Source organism: Schistocerca gregaria, chromosome 3 (assembly GCF_023897955.1).
Source record: "Schistocerca gregaria isolate iqSchGreg1 chromosome 3, iqSchGreg1.2, whole genome shotgun sequence".
NCBI lineage: Eukaryota > Metazoa > Arthropoda > Insecta > Orthoptera > Acrididae > Schistocerca > Schistocerca gregaria.
In genome coordinates, this window is record NC_064922.1 from 2,185,980 (window position 1) to 2,208,686 (window position 22,707).

The window sequence follows — 22,707 nt, forward strand, 5'->3', positions numbered from 1 at the left end:
GTAGGCGTGGGAGGAGGGTGCTTCCCGCGCACTAATAACAGCACGCTTGCCAATTGTGAATGCTAATCATTCGCTTGCATCTTCCTAGACACATCTGCAGGCTGAGAATTATTCCACTTGCATGGCAAGGTGCGCATGTAGGTGTGTCAAAAGTTCTGGAGGCACTGGGTATTGATCCCAGTACCTCTCGCATTCTAAGCGAGCGCTCTACCATCTGAGCTACGCCCGCCCCCCCGAAGACTAATGGTGCTACATACAGCAATATAGACGATACAGACCCTTGCACTCCCATTATTCAGCAGACAAACACTACTCTCTATGTATCCGTTAGGGTGTCTTTCAGGTTTCGTGCATTCTGTATCGAATCGTAGTTGGCCACAATGAAAGTGGCACGTATAACGTTGAAAATAGAGTTCGGACACAGCTCTGAGTAAGACGAACGTGTTGTCCACCCTCTAGACTTCAATGAGGTTAAGCCGTGATACCTAAGACAGATCTGCACTCGATGACACCTCGATAACAGCCGGTCCCCACACTTACATCTTGCTCTCCTTACGTCAGTATACATCATATCAGTCTGTGACGCTGGCTTTGCAACATCTTGCGTGCCTTTAGGTTCGCCGCGACCAACACTTACAATGCACTGACCACAAAAAATGGAGGCGCCGCGGCTTGAAACCTGCACCTTTCACATGCGAAGCGAACGCTCTACCAACTGAGCTACGCCACATGCACGACCAAACTGCGAGAAACCCCATTCTTTGCGACTCTGATGCGCACGGACACGATGGTTGGTTGGTTTGTAGCGATGAAGGGAGCAGAGTACAAAGGCGCGGACCCGTTCATATACACAAAAGTTCCAAGTAGTTTCGATGCTCTGGTATTACAAATGCAAATTCCGTCTGTTTTTAACGTGTTAAATTGAAAGAGCCGTCACAAATTGATACGTTTTCACTCCTTGTCGACAATCATACAGCACCTGAGGTAACAAACACATCTCGAGCCCCATTTTGCACTCCATTATTCATGCCAACTCAGTGCCTCGCTCTTTACCACTGTGTACCAATCTTGTCGTCCAACTGCAAAACACTAGGCCACAACAAGTTTCCGCGTCTCCATTGCACTGCGCATACTACAAAACGCTCCCCAAACTTGGCACTCACCCACGCAGCCGACTTTTCCGACTTTCCACGACGCTCACGCTAGTGACAGCATTATTTATAGTTCGACGTCGCGCCAAAGCGAATGAGCACATTTCGCCTACGGCTTAGGCCGCCCTCCTAGTGTGGCTGCTCGGTGTCTGCAGGCAGCGACGGTCTGCTAGCTTCCTGTGTTCGCACCTATGTCACCTGTGCTTGCTTGTCAGAGACAGACTATCGCAAAACATACAACTCACTCCATGAATTGATTGCTACGGCATCTGTTATCAGCAGTCACAACTAGCAACACCAGTAGCAGCCGACTGCACGCAAAGAATAGGAATGTGCAGTGGGATTTACGTGAACTCGGCGCAAGGCAGATCTTTCCGACATAGGCTTGAGAATCTTACGGGAACACTTGTACTGTTTCTAAATAAAGTGTAGGCGTGGGAGGAGGGTGCTTCCCGCGCACTAATAACAGCACGCTTGCCCATTGTGGATGCTAATCATTCGCTTGTATCTTCCTAGACACATCTGCAGGCTGAGAATTATTCCACTTGCATGGCAAGGCGCGCATGTAGGTGTGTTAAAAATTCTGGAGGCACTGGGTATTGATCCCAGTACCTCTCGCTTTCTAAGCGAGCGCTCTACCATCTGAGCTACGCCCGCACCCCCGAAGACTAATGGTGCTACATACAGCAATATAGACGATACAGACCCTTGCACTCCCATTATTCTGCAGACAAACACTACTCTCTATGTATCCGTTAGGGTGTCTTTCAGGTTTCGTGCATTCTGTATCTTATCGTAGTTGGCCACAATGAAAGTGGCACGTATAACGTTGAAAATAGAGTTCGGACACCGCTCTGAGTAAGACGAACGTGTTGTCCACCCTCTAGACTTCAATGAGGTTAAGCCGTGATACCTAAGACAGATCTGCACTCGATGACACCTCGATAACAGCCGGTCCCCACACTTACATCTTGCTCTCCTTACGTCAGTATACATCATATCAGTCTGTGACGCTGGCTTTGCAACATCTTGCGTGCCTTTAGGTTCGCCGCGACCAACACTTACAATGCACTGACCACAAAAAATGGAGGCGCCGCGGCTTGAACCCTGCACCTTTCACATGCGAAGCGAACGCTCTACCAACTTTTTTTTTTTTTAACCACTTTTGTTTATCATTCTTTTAAAGCCTGGTATCCTAGCCACTTTTCCTTTAGTCTGGCGCCTTGGACCGCTTTTTATTGTTTTTTATAAGGATGCATATCAGGAGGCGCATGACGGGGACAACGAGGGCAGGGGTCAAAGAACTCGAGGCCTGGCCACGATGCCCCCACCATCACTCCCACCGAATTGCTCCTTCAGTGCATTTTAATTGTTATAGAAAAGCGGGTATAGTCGTGTATATTTTTCGCCTGCTCTCTTTATTGTGGTAAAGAGCACTGATTGTACGACATCTGGGGGTGAGATCCCATTGCAAAGCCGTCATTCGAGTTTTCAGTCAACAGACATTCGAGTTAGAAACATGTGATTATACTGCAATATACAGCGAGCATTTATGAGACACTTGTTGGGGGGCAGACGTAACATGAATTGATAAAAGAAGAGGCATTTCCTTCATCTTGAACGTAGATTCATACTTCTTCATTACCCCTAAAATAGTACATTTAGTGTTAGACTGTGCGCTTTAACCAACACCTATTCGTTCGAATAAAATGATCAACATGTTTCCATACATTTTCCTGTGGTCTGCATATTGCTGAATGTTGCTGTACTCCATTTGCATAAAAAGCTTGAATTCCGTTTCGTCGTCACCACCTATTTTATTGATAATGTAATGGACAAACTGTCCCATTAACCAGTGTATTGCATTATTTTTGGTTTTCGGGTAATATTTAGTTTCAGGTCTGAAAAGCACCATAGGAGTAATGGAATTGGGTGACGTTCGTTGCAGTAGTGCAAGACTTTTCCTGAGCCAATGCCAATTGTTGAGATTTCCAGCACACGTAAATCTATGAATCACAGTGTCAACTAGGTTACATTTCTGACATAAGGGGGTTTCAGCTTTCCCAATTTTATAAAGCCGCTCGTTGGTGCTGACAATATTATTGACGGCTTTGTACCATGCCGTTACCACATCTGAATTGAGCCCGTTAAAACTAATATTCTCCCAAATTGCATCCCAGTTGTGACTCATATATTTCGTGGCAATTTTATTTTGTCCTTCATATTGTTGTCTTTATCTCATGATATCTCTGGCTGTAATGTGCAGTGAAGTTCTGAGTTTCTCGTTAACATAGCTCAATTCTGTGTATAAGATCCTAACGTATCGCAGTCGGGGGTTAATTTTTTGTACGTCTGCCGGTGGTTGAAGGCTTTCTGGTTGGACACATTTAAACAATTGTGTAGTAATACTGCCGGGGTTGGCGTGAAATATGTTTAAAAACCTTTTTATGAAAAGCGCAGAAGCTTTATTGCGTATGTCCACCAGTCCGAGGCCTCCATTTCTAGGATGTAAAGTCGCAGTTCTTAGGTTAACTCTGAAGATTTCCCCCTTCCATAAGAAATTTGCAACCCTCGACATTATTTTCTGAGCTATCAACTTCGGCAAGGGAAAAACTTGTGCCATATAGAATGCCTTTGAGAGAATGCATAAGTTAATGAACCTGACCCTCTGAACCTGGTTCATAAGTCGTTGTGAGTTCTCAATAAGTCCCCCTTGAATCTTTGTTAATACCTCTTTCCAATTGAGGGCTGTCATCCTCATTGGACATGCCGTCAGGATTGTCCCCAGGGTTTTATGTGTGGTAACTGACTTCGCCCAATCGATTTGTATCCGTTCAAGACCCCGCATCCCCAGGATTGTACTTTTATTTTCGTTTGTTGTCGCACCCGATGCGTGGCAGTAGTTTTGAAGAATGGCCCATAGTCGAATTACATCATCTTGCCCTCTTATGACGACACCAACATCGTCAGCATAGGCTCTCACTACAGTTTTCCTGCCAGTTATAGTTATGCCCTTTAACCTTTCATGAACACTTCTTAAAAAGGGCTCTAACGACACAACAAACAAAAACATAGATAATGGACTTCCCTGTGGGATGCCGCGGTTTATTTGAATTTGCCGCGTCAGCTGACAGTTGACAGCTAATTTAGCGTTCAGACCAGTAGCAACGTTTTTTATAACATTAACTGTTTTGTGGACGAGTCCCATTTTTGTCAGTACCTCAAATAGGAAGCGGTGATTCACCGAGTCGAAAGCCTTAGTAAAATCTATAAAAAGTAAAGCACATTTGATATTAGAAACCGATGCTAAGGCGATGATGTCTCTATATTCAGAAATCGTATTAAAAATACTTCTATTTGCTGCACATGACTGATGTTGACTAATTAATTTGTCGGTCAGAGGGGAAAGTCTCCTTTTTACAATCCTGCATACTATTTTGTAGTCAGAGTTTAAAAGTGAAATAGGGCGGTAATTGTTTAAACTTTTCGTCCCTTTGTTTTTCGGTAGAAGTACAATTTTGCTGTCTTTAAAATCTGCAGGTATCGTCTGCTCGTTAAAAATCTCATTGACAATGCATGTAAACGTGTCACCAATTAAAAACCAGAACTTTCTGTAAAATTCTACAGGGAGTCCGTCGGGTCCAGCAGATTTATTCACCGGGGACTTGGTTATTGTCTCACGAACCTCTTCGTTACTGACTTCAGAAAGGATTTCGTCGTTTTCAGAACTTGTCAACTGTGGGGATAAAACACTGAGAAACTCTTGCAGAGACCCCTCGTGAGGTGGGCTGGAGGAATATAATGCATAGTAGTACTGGTATACTGCATTTAGAATCTCCTTCTGAGACGTCAGTGTCGTCCCATTGGGGGTTTTAAGTTCACTAATAACAGTGCGTCGCCTATTCTTTGCATGCCGAAGCAGATGATATAAGGATGTTGTTTCATCATCTACCACCGACTTCGCCTTTGACTTCAGTTTTAAACCTTCCATCTGTTGTCTTTTAATGGCGAGTAATTTCGCTTTGGTGTGTCTGATGTCTTGTAATCTAATGGTTGACACGTTTGCCTGTTCATAGAGGTCTCGCAACAAACTGTAATAAAATTCCATACTGTTTTTTAACTCCCACGCTCTTTCTCTGCTGTATCTGATACACACTTTTCTCAGTCTCGGCTTTGCAACCTTAAGCCACCAGTCTAATACTGTGGGGTGCCTCTCGATCGATCGCAGACATAAGGTCCACGCATCCGATACCGCGTCTGCCAAATCTTGCTCTTTTAAGAGAGAGACATTTAGCTGCCACTGGTTCCTAAAAATCTGAATCGGCTGTGGAGCTAAATTAATGCACGCCTTCATACTGCAGTGGTCACTAAAATATACAGGTACGATTTCTGAATTAGGTAGATATCTTTCCAAGTTTTGGGAAACATAGATTCTGTCTATTCTACTGCGCGAAGTCTGTGTTATATACGTATATTCAACCTTCGTTGGATATTTTAGTTCCCATGCGTCCTTTAGTTTTAGGTCGATTACTAGGCGTTTAAGTTCTAAAGAACCGTTAAAATGTGGTTGTTGATCTTTACGATTTAACACGCAGTTAAAATCACCGCCCATTATAAAACTGTTTGGGTTTCGACGTAATAAATATATAAGTTCCTTTTTATAAAATGCTGCCCTGTCCTGTCTATTACTATTTCCTGAGGGCGCGTATAAGTTAATCAATGTGGTACCTAAAACGTTAATACTAATTGCCCTTCCAGATTCCAACCGCTCCACTTGAGATACGGGAATCCCTTCCCTGAGCAGAACCGCTGTTCCTGTATGTGTGTCACATGATACGTTAACAATTGCGGTGTATCCTGGTATTACAAATTCCGTCATTACAACCTCCTGTAGCAAAGCGATATCGGTTCCAGAGTCATACAAAAATTCCTTGAGAGCAGGTAGCTTTAATGAGGTTCGAATTTTATTTATATTGATCATTGTGATAGAGTATGCTTGCATCCCTAACTTGCTATTGGCCACGGACAAAGTTGGTCAAAAAAAAAAAAAAAAAAAAAAAAAAAAAAAAAAAAAAAAAAAAAAATTCTACTTTTGGTGTGCTGAAATCCGGTTTAGAACTACAGTCATTCAGAACTTGGTAGCAGTCCTAGTAACACGGTCGCTAAACGTTAGTTTGTCTGCCATTGTCATCCCGCACCTTAGTACTGAGGGGCTGTTCTACATTGAGTGTGTCAGGAGGCTCATCTGGAGCACCTTCTCTGACAATTTCATATCGTATATTTTTCTGTGATTTTACGTCCGACTTGTCCGCTTTTTGTTTGGCTTGCGTGCGAGAAACAGTAAGATTCGGTTGTGGTTTTAGCGTACGGCGGTGGACGCCCTGAAAACCCTGACCTGATTTTGTTGTGGCAACACTCGACGCGGCCGCTTCAGCAGCAGTGTCTAGAGAGACCTGGTTTGTAAACACTGCCTGCTGTTTACATGCTACCTTCGGTTGATGTGACGCTTGCGACGGTGTTTGCTTATTTTCCGGTTCAGGAGTAAACACTTTCACTTGTTTACACTCTGGTGCCGGTTGCTGTGCTGTTGCGGTGTCGCGGTGTTGTTGTTCTACCGCTTCCGCGAACTTCCCGTCGGTAAACAGCTGATTATCGCTGTTTACAGCTGGGCAAGTTGTCACTGCTTGGGGGACTTCTACTTTCTCGCTGTCGGCAGCTGCCGTTGCATTTTCTGGCAGTGAGCGAGATGTATCAGAAACTGCAATTAAATCTACTTGCATTTCGTCTTGGGGCACATGCAGATTTTCATCGCCAGCTTTCTGTTTACGTACAGCAGGAGATTGTCGGGAGGTGTAATCATCAGAATGATCATCTGTATGTTCAAGTGGTCGTTTCTTGGTTAGTACGTCTAACTCACGGGCAGAGGAATCACAATTGAAGCGTGTTACCAGGGGTGGAAAATCACTGCCTTCAACAGCAATAGTTCCAGTACTAAGTACAGGATCCGAACCCTCACCCTGTTTGGCCGTGTTATCGGTTGCCAAAACTTCGCTCAAGGTCATCTTGCGGCGTTGGACTAAATTAGTTTTTAGTACAAAGACACGACGGGGACAGTCCTGCCTTAAATGACCCGATTCATTGCATATATGGCACGTAGGGGTTTGACCAGTATAAATCACGTGTGCTTTATGCCCGTCAACAGTTATATGAGACGGGATATTCGTCTTTACTTCCATCTCTACCGAACGAATACCATTGAAGCTCTGAATTTTAAATTGCTTCGACCAACGTTCGTTAACTATATCCTTTACCTCACCATATTGAGACAGGGCAACCTTGATTTTCTCATTATCTATCTCGATAGGTAAATTTAACACCCGCACAGATCTATAAAGAGCATCAGCTCTCCTGATAGCCACTTTACTTGTAGAGCCGTCTCTATGCAAAAATTCGACATGATACCCGGATTTTCCAATAATTTTATCGACCGAAACGGGATCCAAAAACTTTACGAAAACACAGTAGTTGTCAGTATCTAGCTGAGTGGTATGCACCATATCAGAATTTATGCCAAGTACCTGATCAAGCCAATCATGAATTTCCAGAGCAGTCGGCTGAACACGTCGTGTTTCCTTAGCGAAAGCAAAAACCAGCGTATTCTTCCTCACAGTTGTAGCCATGGTATGCAGTAATCAAGGGGAGATTCCGGTAATTACCGAAAACTCCACAAACAACAAATAATCGTCGGTAGAAAACACAAAAACAGAACAAAGGAGGCAGAAAAAACACGAGTTACACACGAAGAAAATCACAAAACTCAAAAACACCGAAAACGCAAAGGTAAACACTGGCGAAACACTGACTACACGCAGCAACGGTGACACGACCGTACGCGTCGGCAGCTAGAGCCAGAATGCCAACTGAGCTACGCCACATGCACGACCAAACTGCGAGATTCCCCATTCTTTGTGACTCTGATGCTCACGGACACGATGGTTGGTTGGTTTGTAGCGGTGAAGGGAGCAGAGTACAAAGGCGCGGACCCGTTCATATACACAAAAGTTCCAAGTAGTTTCGATGCTCTGGTATTACAAATGCAAATTCCGTCTGTTTTTAACGTCTTAAATTGAAAGAGCCGTCACAAATTGCTCCGTTTTCACTCCTTGTCGACAATCATACAGCACCTGAGGTAACAAACACATCTCGAGCCCCATTGTGCACTCCATTATTCATGCCAACTCAGTGCCTCGCTCTTTACCACTGTGTACCAATCTTGTCGTCCAACTGCAAAACACTAGGCCACAACAACTTTCCGCGTCTCCATTGCACTGCGCATACTACAAAACGCTCCCCAAACTTGGCACTCACCCACGCAGCCGACTTTTCCGACTTTCCACGACGCTCACGCTAGTGACAGCATTATTTATAGTTCGACGTCGCGCCAAAGCGAATGAGCACATTTCGCCTACGGCTTAGGCCGCCCTCCTAGTGTGGCTGCTCGGTGTCTGCAGGCAGCGACGGTCTGCTAGCTTCCTGTGTTCGCACCTATGTCACCTGTGCTTGCTTGTCAGAGACAGACTATCGCAAAACATACAACTCACTCCATGAATTGATTGCTACGGCATCTGTTATCAGCAGTCACAACTAGCAACACCAGTAGCAGCCGACTGCACGCAAAGAATAGGAATGTGCAGTGGGATTTACGTGAACTCGGCGCAAGGCAGATCTTTCCGACATACGCTTGAGAATCTTACGGGAACACTTGTACTGTTTCTAAATAAAGTGTAGGCGTGGGAGGAGGCTGCTTCCCGCGCACTAATAACAGCACGCTTGCCAATTGTGGATGCTAATCATTCGCTTGTATCTTCCTAGACACATCTGCAGGCTGAGAATTATTCCACTTGCATGGCAAGGTGCGCATGTAGGTGTGTTAAAAATTCTGGAGGCACTGGGTATTGAACCCAGTACCTCTCGCATTCTAAGCGAGCGCTCTACCATCTGAGCTACGCCCGCCACCCCGAAGACTAATGGTGCTACATTCAGCAATATATTCGACACAGACCCTTGCACTCAAATTACTCAGCAGACAAACACTACTCTCTATGTATCCGTTAGGGTGTCTTTCAGGTTTCGTGCATTCTGTATCGAATCGTAGTTGGCCACAATGAAAGTGGCACGTATAACGTTGAAAATAGAGTTCGGACACCGCTCTGAGTAAGACGAACGTGTTGTCCACCCTCTAGACTTCAATGAGGTTAAGCCGTGATACCTAAGACAGATCTGCACTCGATGACACCTCGATAACAGCCGGTCCCCACACTTACATCTTGCTCTCCTTACGTCAGTATACATCATATCAGTCTGTGACGCTGGCTTTGCAACATCTTGCGTGCCATTAGGTTCGCCGCGACCAACACTTACAATGCACTGACCACAAAAAATGGAGGCGCCGCGGCTTGAACCCTGCACCTTTCACATGCGAAGCGAACGCTCTACCAACTGAGCTACGCCACATGCACGACCAAACTGCGAGATTCCCCATTCTTTGCGACTCTGATGCTCACGGACACGATGGTTGGTTGGTTTGTAGCGGTGAAGGGAGCAGAGTACAAAGGCGCGGACACGTTCATATACACAAAAGTTCCAAGTAGTTTCGATGCTCTGGTATTACAAATGCAAATTCCGTCTGTTTTTAACGTCTTAAATTGAAAGAGCCGTCACAAATTGCTCCGTTTTCACTCCTTGTCGACAATCATACAGCACCTGAGGTAACAAACACATCTCGAGCCCCATTGTGCACTCCATTATTCATGCCAACTCAGTGCCTCGCTCTTTACCACTGTGTACCAATCTTGTCGTCCAACTGCAAAACACTAGGCCACAACAAGTTTCGCGTCTCCATTGCACGGCGCATACTACAAAACGCTCCCCAAACTTGGCACTCACCCACGCAGCCGACTTTTCCGACATTCCACGACGCTCACGCTAGTGACAGCATTATTTATAGTTCGACGTCGCGCCAAAGCGAATGAGCACATTTCGCCTACGGCTTAGGCCGCCCTCCTAGTGTGGCTGCTCGGTGTCTGCAGGCAGCGAGGGTCTGCTAGTTTCCTGTGTTCGCACCTATGTCACCTGTGCTTGCTTGTCAGAGACAGACTATCGCAAAACATACAACTCACTCCATGAATTGATTGCTACGGCATCTGTTATCAGCAGTCACAACTAGCAACACCAGTAGCAGCCGACTGCACGCAAAGAATAGGAATGTGCAGTGGGATTTACGTGAACTCGGCGCAAGGCAGATCTTTCCGACATAGGCTTGAGAATCTTACGGGAACACTTGTACTGTTTCTAAATAAAGTGTAGGCGTGGGAGGAGGGTGCTTCCCGCGCACTAATAACAGCACGCTTGCCAATTGTGGATGCTAATCATTCGCTTGTATCTTCCTAGACACATCTGCAGGCTGAGAATTATTCCACTTGCATGGCAAGGTGCGCATGTAGGTGTGTTAGAATTTCTGGAGGCACTGGGTATTGAACCCAGTACCTCTCGCATTCTAAGCGAGCGCTCTACCATCTGAGCTACGCCCGCCACCCCGAAGACTAATGGTGCTACATTCAGCAATATAGACGTCACAGACCCTTGCACTCCCATTACTCAGCAGACAAACACTACTCTCTATGTATCCGTTAGGGTGTCTTTCATGTTTCGTGCATTCTGTATCGAATCGTAGTTGGCCACAATGAAAGTGGCACGTATAACGTTGAAAATAGAGTTCGGACACCGCTCTGAGTAAGACGAACGTGTTGTCCACCCTCTAGACTTCAATGAGGTTAAGCCGTGATACCTAAGACAGATCTGCACTCGATGACACCTCGATAACAGCCGGTCCCCACACTTACATCTTGCTCTCCTTACGTCAGTATACATCATATCAGTCTGTGACGCTGGCTTTGCAACATCTTGCGTGCCATTTGGTTCGCCGCGACCAACACTTACAATGCACTGACCACAAAAAATGGAGGCGCCGCGGCTTGAACCCTGCACCTTTCACATGCGAAGCGAACGCTCTACCAACTGAGCTACGCCACATGCACGACCAAACTGCGAGATTCCCCATTCTTTGCGACTCTGATGCTCATGGACACGATGGTTGGTTGGTTTGTAGCGGTGAAGGGAGCAGAGTACAAAGGCGCGGACACGTTCATATACACAAGAGTTCCAAGTAGTTTCGATGCTCTGGTATTACAAATGCAAATTCCGTCTGTTTTTAACGTGTTAAATTGAAAGAGCCGTCACAAATTGCTCCGTTTTCACTCCTTGTCGACAATCATACAGCACCTGAGGTAACAAACACATCTCGAGCTTCATTGTGCACTCCATTATTCATGCCAACTCAGTGCATCGCTCTTTACCACTGTGTACCAATCTTGTCGTCCAACTGCAAAACACTAGGCCACAACAAGTTTCGCGTCTCCATTGCACTGCGCATACTACAAAACGCTCCCCAAACTTGGCACTCACCCACGCAGCCGACTTTTCCGACTTTCCACGACGCTCACGCAACGCTCACGCTAGTGACAGCATTATTTATAGTTCGACGTCGCGCCAAAGCGAATGAGCACATTTCGCCTACGGCTTAGGCCGCCCTCCTAGTGTGTCTGCTCGGTGTCTGTAGGCAGCGACGGTCTGCTAGCTTCCTGTGTTCGCACCTATGTCACCTGTGCTTGCTTGTCAGAGACAGACTATCGCAAAACATACAACTCACTCCATGAATTGATTGCTACGGCATCTGTTATCAGCAGTCACAACTAGCAACACCAGTAGCAGCCGACTGCACGCAAAGAATAGGAATGTGCAGTGGGATTTACGTGAACTCGGCGCAAGGCAAATCTTTCCGACATAGGCTTGAGAATCTTACGGGAACACTTGTACTGTTTCTAAATAAAGTGTAGGCGTGGGAGGAGTGTGCTTCCCGCGCACTAATAACAGCACGCTTGCCAATTGTGGATGCTAATCATTCGCTTGTATCTTCCTAGACACATCTGCAGGCTGAGAATTGTTCCACTTGCATGGCAAGGTGCGCATGTAGGTGTGTTAAAAATTCTGGAGGCACTGGGTATTGATCCCATTACCTCTCTCATTCTAAGCGAGCGCTCTACCATCTGAGCTACGCCCGCCCCCCCAAAGACTAATGGTGCTACATTCAGCAATATAGACGACACAGACCCTTGCACTCCCATTATTCAGCAGACAAACACTACTCTCTATGTATCTGTTAGGGTGTCTTTTAGGTTTCGTGCATTCTGTATCGAATCGTAGTTGGCCACAATGAAAGTGGCACGTATAACGTTGAAAATAGAGTTCGGACACCGCTCTGAGTAAGACGAACGTGTTGTCCACCCTCTAGACTTCAATGAGGTTAAGCCGTGATACCTAAGACAGATCTGCACTCGATGACACCTCGATAACAGCGGGTCCCCACACTTACATCTTGCTCTCCTTACGTCAGTATACATCATATTAGTCTGTGACGCTGGCTTTGCAACATCTTGCGTGCCTTTAGGTTCGCCGCGACCAACACTTACAATGCACTGACCACAAAAAATGGAGGCGCCGCGGCTTGAACCCTGCATCTGTCACATGCGAAGCGAACGCTCTACCAACTGAGCTACGCCACATGCACGACCAAACTGCGAGAATCCCCATTCTTTGCGACTCTGATGCGCACGGACACGATGGTTGGTTGGTTTGTAGCGGTGAAGGGAGCAGAGTACAAAGGCGCGGACACGTTCATATACACAAAAGTTCCAAGTAGTTTCGATGCTCTGGTATTACAAATGCAAATTCCGTCTGTTTTTAACGTCATAAATTGAAAGAGCCGTCACAAATTGCTCCGTTTTCACTCCTTGTCGACAATCATACAGCATCTGAGGTAACAAACAAATCTCGAGCCCCATTGTGCACTCCATTATTCATGCCAACTCAGTGCCTCGCTCTTTACCACTGTGTACCAATCTTGTCGTCCAACTGCAAAACACTAGGCCACAACAACTTTCCGCGTCTCCATTGCACTGCGCATACTACAAAACGCTCCCCAAACTTGGCACTCACCCACGCAGCCGACTTTTCCGACTTTCCACGACGCTCACGCTAGTGACAGCATTATTTATAGTTCGACGTCGCGCCAAAGCGAATGAGCACATTTCGCCTACGGCTTAGGCCGCCCTCCTAGTGTGGCTGCTCGGTGTCTGCAGGCAGCGAGGGTCTGCTAGCTTCCTGTGTTCGCACCTATGTCACCTGTGCTTGCTTGTCAGAGACAGACTATCGCAAAACATACAACTCACTCCACGAATTGATTGCTACGGCATCTGTTATCAACAGTCACAACTAGCAACACCAGTAGCAGCCGACTGCACGCAAAGAATAGGAATGTGCAGTGGGATTTACGTGAACTCGGCGCAAGGCAGATCTTTCCGACATAGGCTTGAGAATCTTACGGGAACACTTGTACTGTTTCTAAATAAAGTGTAGGCGTGGGAGGAGGGTGCTTCCCGCGCACTAATAACAGCACGCTTGCCAATTGTGGATGCTAATCATTCGCTTGTATCTTCCTAGACACATCTCCAGGCTGAGAATTATTCCACTTGCATGGCAAGGTGCGCATGTAGATGTGTTAAAAATTCTGGAGGCACTGGGTATTGATCCCAGTACCTCTCGCATTCTAAGCGAGTGCTCTACCATCTGAGCTACGCCCGCCCCCCCGAAGACTAATGGTGCTACATTCAGTAATATAGACGACACAGACCCTTGCACTCCCATTATTCAGCAGACAAACACTACTCTCTATGTATCCGTTAGGGTGTCTTTCAGGTTTCGTGCATTCTGTATCGAATCGTAGTTGGCCACTATGAAAGTGGCACGTATAACGTTGAAAATAGAGTTCAGACACCGCTCTGAGTAAGACGAACGTGTTGTCCACCCTCTAGACTTCAATGAGGTTAAGCCGTGATACCTAAGACAGATCTGCACTCGATGACACCTCGATAACAGCCGGTCCCCACACTTACATCTTGCTCTCCTTACGTCAGTATACATCATATCAGTCTGTGACGCTGGCTTTGCAACATCTTGCGTGCCATTAGGTTCGCCGCGACCAACACTTACAATGCACTGACCACAAAAAATGGAGGCGCCGCGGCTTGAACCCTGCACCTTTCACATGCGAAGCGAACGCTCTACCAACTGAGCTACGCCACATGCACGACCAAACTGCGAGATTCCCCATTCTTTGCGACTCTGATGCTCACGGACACGATGGTTGGTTGGTTTGTAGCGGTGAAGGAAGCAGAGTACAAAGGCGCGGACACGTTCATATACACAAAAGTTCCAAGTAGTTTCGATGCTCTGGTATTACAAATGCAAATTCCGTCAGTTTTAACGTCTTAAATTGAAAGAGCCGTCACAAATTGCTCCGTTTTCACTCCTTGTCGACAATCATACAGCACCTGAGGTAACAAACACATCTCGAGCCCCATTGTGCACTCCATTATTCATGCCAACTCAGTGCCTCGCTCTTTACTACTGTGTACCAATCTTGTCGTCCAACTGCAAAACACTAGGCCACAACAAGTTTCGCGTCTCCATTGCACTGCGCATACTACAAAACGCTCCCCAAACTTGGCACTCACCCACGCAGCCGACTTTTCCGACGCTCACGCAACGCTCACGCTAGTGACAGCATTATTTATAGTTCGACGTCGCGCCAAAGCGAATGAGCACATTTCGCCTACGGCTTAGGCCGCCCTCCTAGTGTGGCTGCTCGGTGTCTGCAGGCAGCGACGGTCTGCTAGCTTCCTGTGTTCGCACCTATGTCACCTGTGCTTGCTTGTCAGAGACAGACTATAGCAAAACATACAACTCACTCCATGAATTGATTGCTACGGCATCTGTTATCAGCAGTCACAACTAGCAACACCAGTAGCAGCCGACTGCACGCAAAGAATAGGAATGTGCAGTGGGATTTACGTGAACTCGGCGCAAGGCAGATCTTTCCGACATAGGCTTGAGAATCTTACGGGAACACTTGTACTGTTTCTAAATAAAGTGTAGGCGTGGGAGGAGGGTGCTTCCCGCGCACTAATAACAGCACGCTTGCCAATTGTGGATGCTAATCATTCGCTTGTATCTTCCTAGACACATCTGCAGGCTGAGAATTATTCCACTTGCATGGCAAGGTGCGCATGTAGGTGTGTTAAAAATTCTGGAGGCACTGGGTATTGATCCCAGTACCTCTCGCTTTTTAAGCGAGCGCTCTACCATCTGAGCTACGCCCGCCCCCTCGAAGACTAATGGTGCTACATACAGCAATATAGACGATACAGACCCTTGCACTCCCATTATTCAGCAGACAAACACTACTGTCTATGTATCCGTTAGGGTGTCTTTCAGGTTTCGTGCATTCTGTATCGAATCGTAGTTGGCCACAATGAAAGTGGCACGTATAACGTTGAAAATAGAGTTCGGACACCGCTCTGAGTAAGACGAACGTGTTGTCCACCCTCTAGACTTCAATGAGGTTAAGCCGTGATACCTAAGGCTGATCTGCACTCGATGACATCTCGATAACAGCCGGTCCCCACACTTACATCTTGCTCTCCTTACGTCAGTATACATCATATCAGTCTGTGACGCTGGCTTTGCAACATCTTGCGTGCCTTTAGGTTCGCCGCGACCAACACTTACAATGCACTGACCACAAAAAATGGAGGCGCCGCGGCTTGAAACCTGCACTTTTCACATGCGAAGCGAACGCTCTACCAACTGAGCTACGCCACATGCGCGACCAAACTGCGAGATTCCCCATTCTTTGCGACTCTGATGCTCACGGACACGATGGTTGGTTGGTTTGTAGCGGTGAAGGGAGCAGAGTACAAAGGCGCGGACCCGTTCATATACACAAAAGTTCCAAGTAGTTTCGATGCTCTGGTATTACAAATGCAAATTCCGTCTGTTTTTAACGTCTTAAATTGAAAGAGCCGTCACAAATTGCTCCGTTTTCACTCCTTGTCGACAATCATACAGCACCTGAGGTAACAAACAAATCTCGAGCCCCATTGTGCACTCCATTATTCATGCCAACTCAGTGCCTCGCTCTTTACCACTGTGTACCAATCTTGTCGTCCAACTGCAAAACACTAGGCCACAACAACTTTCCGCGTCTCCATTGCACTGAGCATACTACAAAACGCTCCCCAAACTTGGCACTCACCCACGCAGCCGACTTTTCCGACTTTCCACGACGCTCACGCAACGCTCACGCTAGTGACAGCATTATTTATAGTTCGACGTCGCGCCAAAGCGAATGAGCACATTTCGCCTACGGCTTAGGCCGCCCTCCTAGTGTGGCTGCTCGGTGTCTGCAGGCAGCGAGGGTCTGCTAGCTTCCTGTGTTCGCACCTATGTCACCTGTGCTTGCTTGTCAGAGACAAACTATCGCAAAACATACAACTCACTCCATGAATTGATTGCTACGGCATCTGTTATCAACAGTCACAACTAGCAACACCAGTAGCAGCCGACTGCACGCAAAGAATAGGAATGTGCAGTGGGATTTACGTGAACTCGGCGCAAGGCAGATCTTTCCGACATAGGCTTGAGAATCTTACGGGAACACTTGTACTGTTTCTAAATTAAGTGTAGGCGTGGGAGGAGGGTGCTTCCCGCGCACTAATAACAGCACGCTTGCCAATTGTGGATGCTAATCATTCGCTTGTATCTTCCTAGACACATCTCCAGGCTGAGAATTATTCCACTTGCATGGCAAGGTGCGCATGTAGGTGTGTTAAAAATTCTGGAGGCACTGGGTATTGATCCCAGTACCTCTCGCATTCTAAGCGAGTGCTCTACCATCTGAGCTACGCCCGCCGCCCCGAAGACTAATGGTGCTACATTCAGCAATATAGACGATACAGACCCTTGCACTCCCATTATTCAGCAGACAAACACTACTCTCTATGTATCCGTTAGGGTGTCTTTCAGGTTTCGTGCATTCTGTATCGAATCGTAGTTGGCCACAATGAAAGTGGCACGTATAACGTTGAAAATAGGGTTCGGACACCGCTCTGAGTAAGACGAACGTGTTGTCCAGCCTCTAGACTTCAATGAGGTTAAGCCGTGATACCTAAGGCTGATCTGCACTCGATGACACCTCGATAACAGCCGGTCCCCACACTTACATCTTGCTCTCCTTACGTCAGTATACATCATATCAGTCTGTGACGCTGGCTTTGCAACATCTTGCGTGCCATTAGGTTCGCCGCGACCAACACTTACAATGCACTGACCACAAAAAATGGAGGCGACGCGGCTTGAACCCTGCACCTTTCACATGCGAAGCGAACGCTCTACCAACTGAGCTACGCCACATGCACGACCAAACTGCGCTATTCCCCATTCTTTGCGACTCTGATGCTCACGGACACGATGGTTGGTTGGTTTGTAGCGGTGAAGGGAGCAGAGTACAAAGGCGCGGACACGTTCATGTACACAAAAGTTCCAAGTAGTTTCGATGCTCTGGTATTACAAATGCAAATTCCGTCTGTTTTTAACGTCTTAAATTGAAAGAGCCGTCACAAATTGCTCCGTTTTCACTCCTTGTCGACAATCATACAGCACCTGAGGTAACAAACACATCTCGAGCCCCATTGTGCACTCCATTATTCATGCCAACTCAGTGCCTCGCTCTTTACCACTGTGTACCAATCTTGTCGTCCAACTGCAAAACACTAGGCCACAACAAGTTTCGCGTCTCCATTGCACTGCGCATACTACAAAACGCTCCCCAAACTTGGCACTCACCCACGCAGCCGACTTTTCCGACGCTCACGCAACGCTCACGCTAGTGACAGCATTATTTATAGTTCGACGTCGCGCCAAAGCGAATGAGCACATTTCGCCTACGGCTTAGGCCGCCCTCCTAGTGTGGCTGCTCGGTGTCTGCAGGCAGCGACGGTCTGCTAGCTTCCTGTGTTCGCACCTATGTCACCTGTGCTTGCTTGTCAGAGACAGACTATCGCAAAACATACAACTCACTCCATGAATTGATTGCTACGGCATCTGTTATCAGCAGTCACAACTAGCAACACCAGTAGCAGCCGACTGCACGCAAAGAATAGGAATGTGCAGTGGGATTTACGTGAACTCGTCGCAAGGCAGATCTTTCCGACATATGCTTGAGAATCTTACGGGAACACTTGTACTGTTTCTAAATAAAGTGTAGGCGTGGGAGGAGGGTGCTTACCGCGCACTAATAACAGCACGCTTGCCAATTGTGGATGCTAATCATTCGCTTGTATCTTCCTAGACACATCTGCAGGCTGAGAATTATGCCACTCGCATGGCAAGGTGCGCATGTAGGTGTGTTAAAAATTCTGGAGGCACTGGGTATTGATCCCAGTACCTCTCTCATTCTAAGCGACCGCTCTACCATCTGAGCTAGGAATGCACCCCGAAGACTAGTGGTGCTACATTCAGCAATATAGACGACACAGACCCTTGTACTCCCATTATTCAGCAGACAAACACTACTCTCTATGTATCTGTTAGGGTGTATTTCAGGTTTCGTGCATTCTGTATCGAATCGTAGTTGGCCACAATGAAAGTGGCACGTATAACGTTGAAAATAGAGTTCGGACACCGCTCTGAGTAAGACGAACGTGTTGTCCACCCTCTAGACTTCAATGAGGTTAAGCCGTGATACCTAAGACAGATCTGCACTCGATGACACCTCGATAACAGCGGGTCCCCATACTTACATCTTGCTCTCCTTACGTCAGTATACATCATATCAGTCTGTGACGCTGGCTTTGCAACGTCTTGCGTGCCTTTAGGTTCGCCGCGACCAACACTTACAATGCACTGACCACAAAAAATGGAGGCGCCGCGGCTTGAACCCTGCATCTTTCACATGCGAAGCGAACGCTCTACCAACTGAGCTACACCACATGCACGACTAAACTGCGAGAAACCCCATTCTTTGCGACTCTGATGCGCACGGACACGATGGTTGGTTGGTTTGTAGCGGTGAAGGGAGCAGAGTACAAAGGCGCGGACACGTTCATGTACACAAAAGTTCCAAGTAGTTTCGATGCTCTGGTATTACAAATGCAAATTCCGTCTGTTTTTAACGTCTTAAATTGAAAGAGCCGTCACAAATTGATCCGTTTTCACTCCTTGTCGACAATCATACAGCACCTGAGGTAACAAACACATCTCGAGCGCCATTGTGCACTCCATTATTCATGCCAAATCAGTGCCTCGCTCTTTACCACTGTGTACCACTCTTGTCGTCCAACTGCAAAACACTAGGCCACAACAAGTTTCGCGTCTCCATTGCACTGCGCATACTACAAAACGCTCCCCAAACGTGGCACTCACCCACGCAGCCGACTTTTCCGACTTTCCACGAAGCTCACGCTAGTGACAGCATTATTTATAGTTCGACGTCGCGCCAAAGCGAATGAGCACATTTCGCCTACGGCTTAGGCCGCCCTCCTAGTGTGGCTGCTCGGTGTCTGCAGGCAGCGAGGGTCTGCTAGCTTCCTGTGTTCGCACCTATGTCACCTGTGCTTGCTTGTCAGAGACAGACTATCGCAAAACATACAACTCACTCCATGAATTGATTGCTACGGCATCTGTTATCAACAGTCACAACTAGCAACACCAGTAGCAGCCGACAGCACGCAAAGGATAGGAATGTGCAGTGGGATTTACGTGAACTCGGCGCAAGGCAGATCTTTCCGACATAGGCTTGAGAATCTTACGGGAACACTTGTACTGTTTCTAAATTAAGTGTAGGCGTGGGAGGAGGGTGCTTCCCGCGCACTAATAACAGCACGCTTGCCAATTGTGGATGCTAATCATTCGCTTGTATCTTCCTAGACACATCTCCAGGCTGAGAATTATTCCACTTGCATGGCAAGGTGCGCATGTAGGTGTGTTAAAAATTCTGGAGGCACTGGGTATTGATCCCAGTACCTCTCGCATTCTAAGCGAGTGCTCTACCATCTGAGCTACGCCCGCCGCCCCGAAGACTAATGGTGCTACATTCAGCAATATGGACGATACAGACCCTTGCACTCCCATTATTCAGCAGACAAACACTACTCTCTATGTATCCGTTAGGGTGTCTTTCAGGTTTCGTGCATTCTGTATCGAATCGTAGTTGGCCACAATGAAAGTGGCACGTATAACGTTGAAAATAGGGTTCGGACACCGCTCTGAGTAAGACGAACGTGTTGTCCACCCTCTAGACTTCAATGAGGTTAAGCCGTGATACCTAAGGCTGATCTGCACTCGATGACACCTCGATAACAGCCGGTCCCCACACTTACATCTTGCTCTCCTTACGTCAGTATACATCATATCAGTCTGTGACGCTGGCTTTGCAACATCTTGCGTGCCATTAGGTTCGCCGCGACCAACACTTACAATGCACTGACCCTTAAAAATGGAGGCGACGCGGCTTGAACCCTGCACCTTTCACATGCGAAGCGAACGCTCTACCAACTGAGCTACGCCACATGCACGACCAAACTGCGCTATTCCCCATTCTTTGCGACTCTGATGCTCACGGACACGATGGTTTTTTTGGTTTGTAGCGGTGAAGGGAGCAGAGTACAAAGGCGCGGACACGTTCATATACACAAAAGTTCCAAGTAGTTTCGATGCTCTGGTATTACAAATGCAAATTCCGTCTGTTTTTAACGTCTTAAATTGAAAGAGCCGTCACAAATTGCTCCGTTTTCACTCCTTGTCGACAATCATACAGCACCTGAGGTAACAAACACATCTCGAGCCCCATTGTGCACTCCATTATTCATGCCAACTCAGTGCCTCGCTCTTTACCACTGTGTACCAATCTTGTCGTCCAACTGCAAAACACTAGGCCACAACAAGTTTCGCGTCTCCATTGCACTGCGCATACTACAAAACGCTCCCCAAACTTGGCACTCACCCACGCAGCCGACTTTTCCGACGCTCACGCAACGCTCACGCTAGTGACAGCATTATTTATAGTTCGACGTCGCGCCAAAGCGAATGAGCACATTTCGCCTACGGCTTAGGCCGCCCTCCTAGTGTGGCTGCTCGGTGTCTGCAGGCAGCGACGGTCTGCTAGCTTCCTGTGTTCGCACCTATGTCACCTGTGCTTGCTTGTCAGAGACAGACTATCGCAAAACATACAACTCACTCCATGAATTGATTGCTACGGCATCTGTTATCAGCAGTCACAACTAGCAACACCAGTAGCAGCCGACTGCACGCAAAGAATAGGAATGTGCAGTGGGATTTACGTGAACTCGGCGCAAGGCAGATCTCTCCGACATAGGCTTGAGAATCTTACGGGAACACTTGTACTGTTTCTAAATAAAGTGTAAGCGTGGGAGGAGGGTGCTTCCCGCGCACTAATAACAGCACGCTTGCCAATTGTGGATGCTAATCATTCGCTTGTATCTTCCTAGACACATCTGCAGGCTGAGAATTATGCCACTTGCATGGCAAGGTGCGCATATAGGTGTGTTAAAATTTCTGGAGGCACTGGGTATTGATCCCAGTACCTCTCGCTTTTTAAGCGAGCGCTCTACCATCTGAGCTACGCCCGCCATCCCGAAGACTAACGGTCCTACATACAGCAATATAGACGATACAGACCCTTGCACTCCCATTATTCAGCAGACAAACACTACTGTCTATGTATCCGTTAGGGTGTCTTTCAGGTTTCGTGCATTCTGTATCGAATCGTAGTTGGCCACAATGAAAGTGGCACGTATAACGTTGAAAATAGAGTTCGGACACCGCTCTGAGTAAGACGAACGTGTTGTCCACCCTCTAGACTTCAATGAGGTTAAGCCGTGATACCTAAGGCTGATCTGCACTCGATGACACCTCGATAACAGCCGGTCCCCACACTTACATCTTGCTCTCCTTACGTCAGTATACATCATATCAGTCTGTGACGCTGGCTTTGCAACATCTTGCGTGCCTTTAGGTTCGCCGCGACCAACACTTACAATGCACTGACCACAAAAAATGGAGGCGCCGCGGCTTGAACCCTGCACTTTCCACATGCGAAGCGAACGCTCTACCAACTGAGCTACGCCACATGCACGACCAAACTGCGAGATTCCCCATTCTTTGCGACTCTGATGCTCACGGACACGATGGTTGGTTGGTTTGTAGCGGTGAAGGGAGCAGAGTACAAAGGCGCGGACACGTTCATATACACAAAAGTTCCAAGTAGTTTCGATGCTCTGGTATTACAAATGCAAATTCCGTCTGTTTTTAACGTGTTAAATTGAAAGAGCCGTCACAAATTGATCCGTTTTCACTCCTTGTCGACAATCATACAGCACCTGAGGTAACAAACACATCTCGAGCCCCATTGTGCACTCCATTATTCATGCCAACTCAGTGCCTCGCTCTTTACTACTGTGTACCAATCTTGTCGTCCAACTGCAAAACACTGGGCCACAACAAGTTTCCGCGTCTCCATTGC

General features: G+C 47.1%; 5 non-coding genes across 5 annotated transcripts; all 5 read right to left on the minus strand.

The window, feature by feature from the left end:
* Positions 1-1,735: 1,735 nt before the first annotated feature.
* Trnas-aga (transfer RNA serine (anticodon AGA)) lies at positions 1,736-1,808 on the minus strand. Its single transcript has one exon. It is a non-coding gene; the product is annotated as a tRNA-Ser (tRNA).
* Positions 1,809-9,091: 7,283 nt separating this feature from the next.
* Trnas-aga (transfer RNA serine (anticodon AGA)) lies at positions 9,092-9,165 on the minus strand. Its single transcript has one exon. It is a non-coding gene; the product is annotated as a tRNA-Ser (tRNA).
* Positions 9,166-10,669: 1,504 nt separating this feature from the next.
* Positions 10,670-10,743, minus strand: Trnas-aga (transfer RNA serine (anticodon AGA)). The gene has a single exon. It is a non-coding gene; the product is annotated as a tRNA-Ser (tRNA).
* Positions 10,744-15,415: 4,672 nt separating this feature from the next.
* Trnaf-aaa (transfer RNA phenylalanine (anticodon AAA)) lies at positions 15,416-15,489 on the minus strand. Its single transcript has one exon. It is a non-coding gene; the product is annotated as a tRNA-Phe (tRNA).
* Positions 15,490-21,741: 6,252 nt separating this feature from the next.
* On the minus strand, positions 21,742-21,815 carry Trnaf-aaa (transfer RNA phenylalanine (anticodon AAA)). Its single transcript has one exon. It is a non-coding gene; the product is annotated as a tRNA-Phe (tRNA).
* Positions 21,816-22,707: the final 892 nt, after the last annotated feature.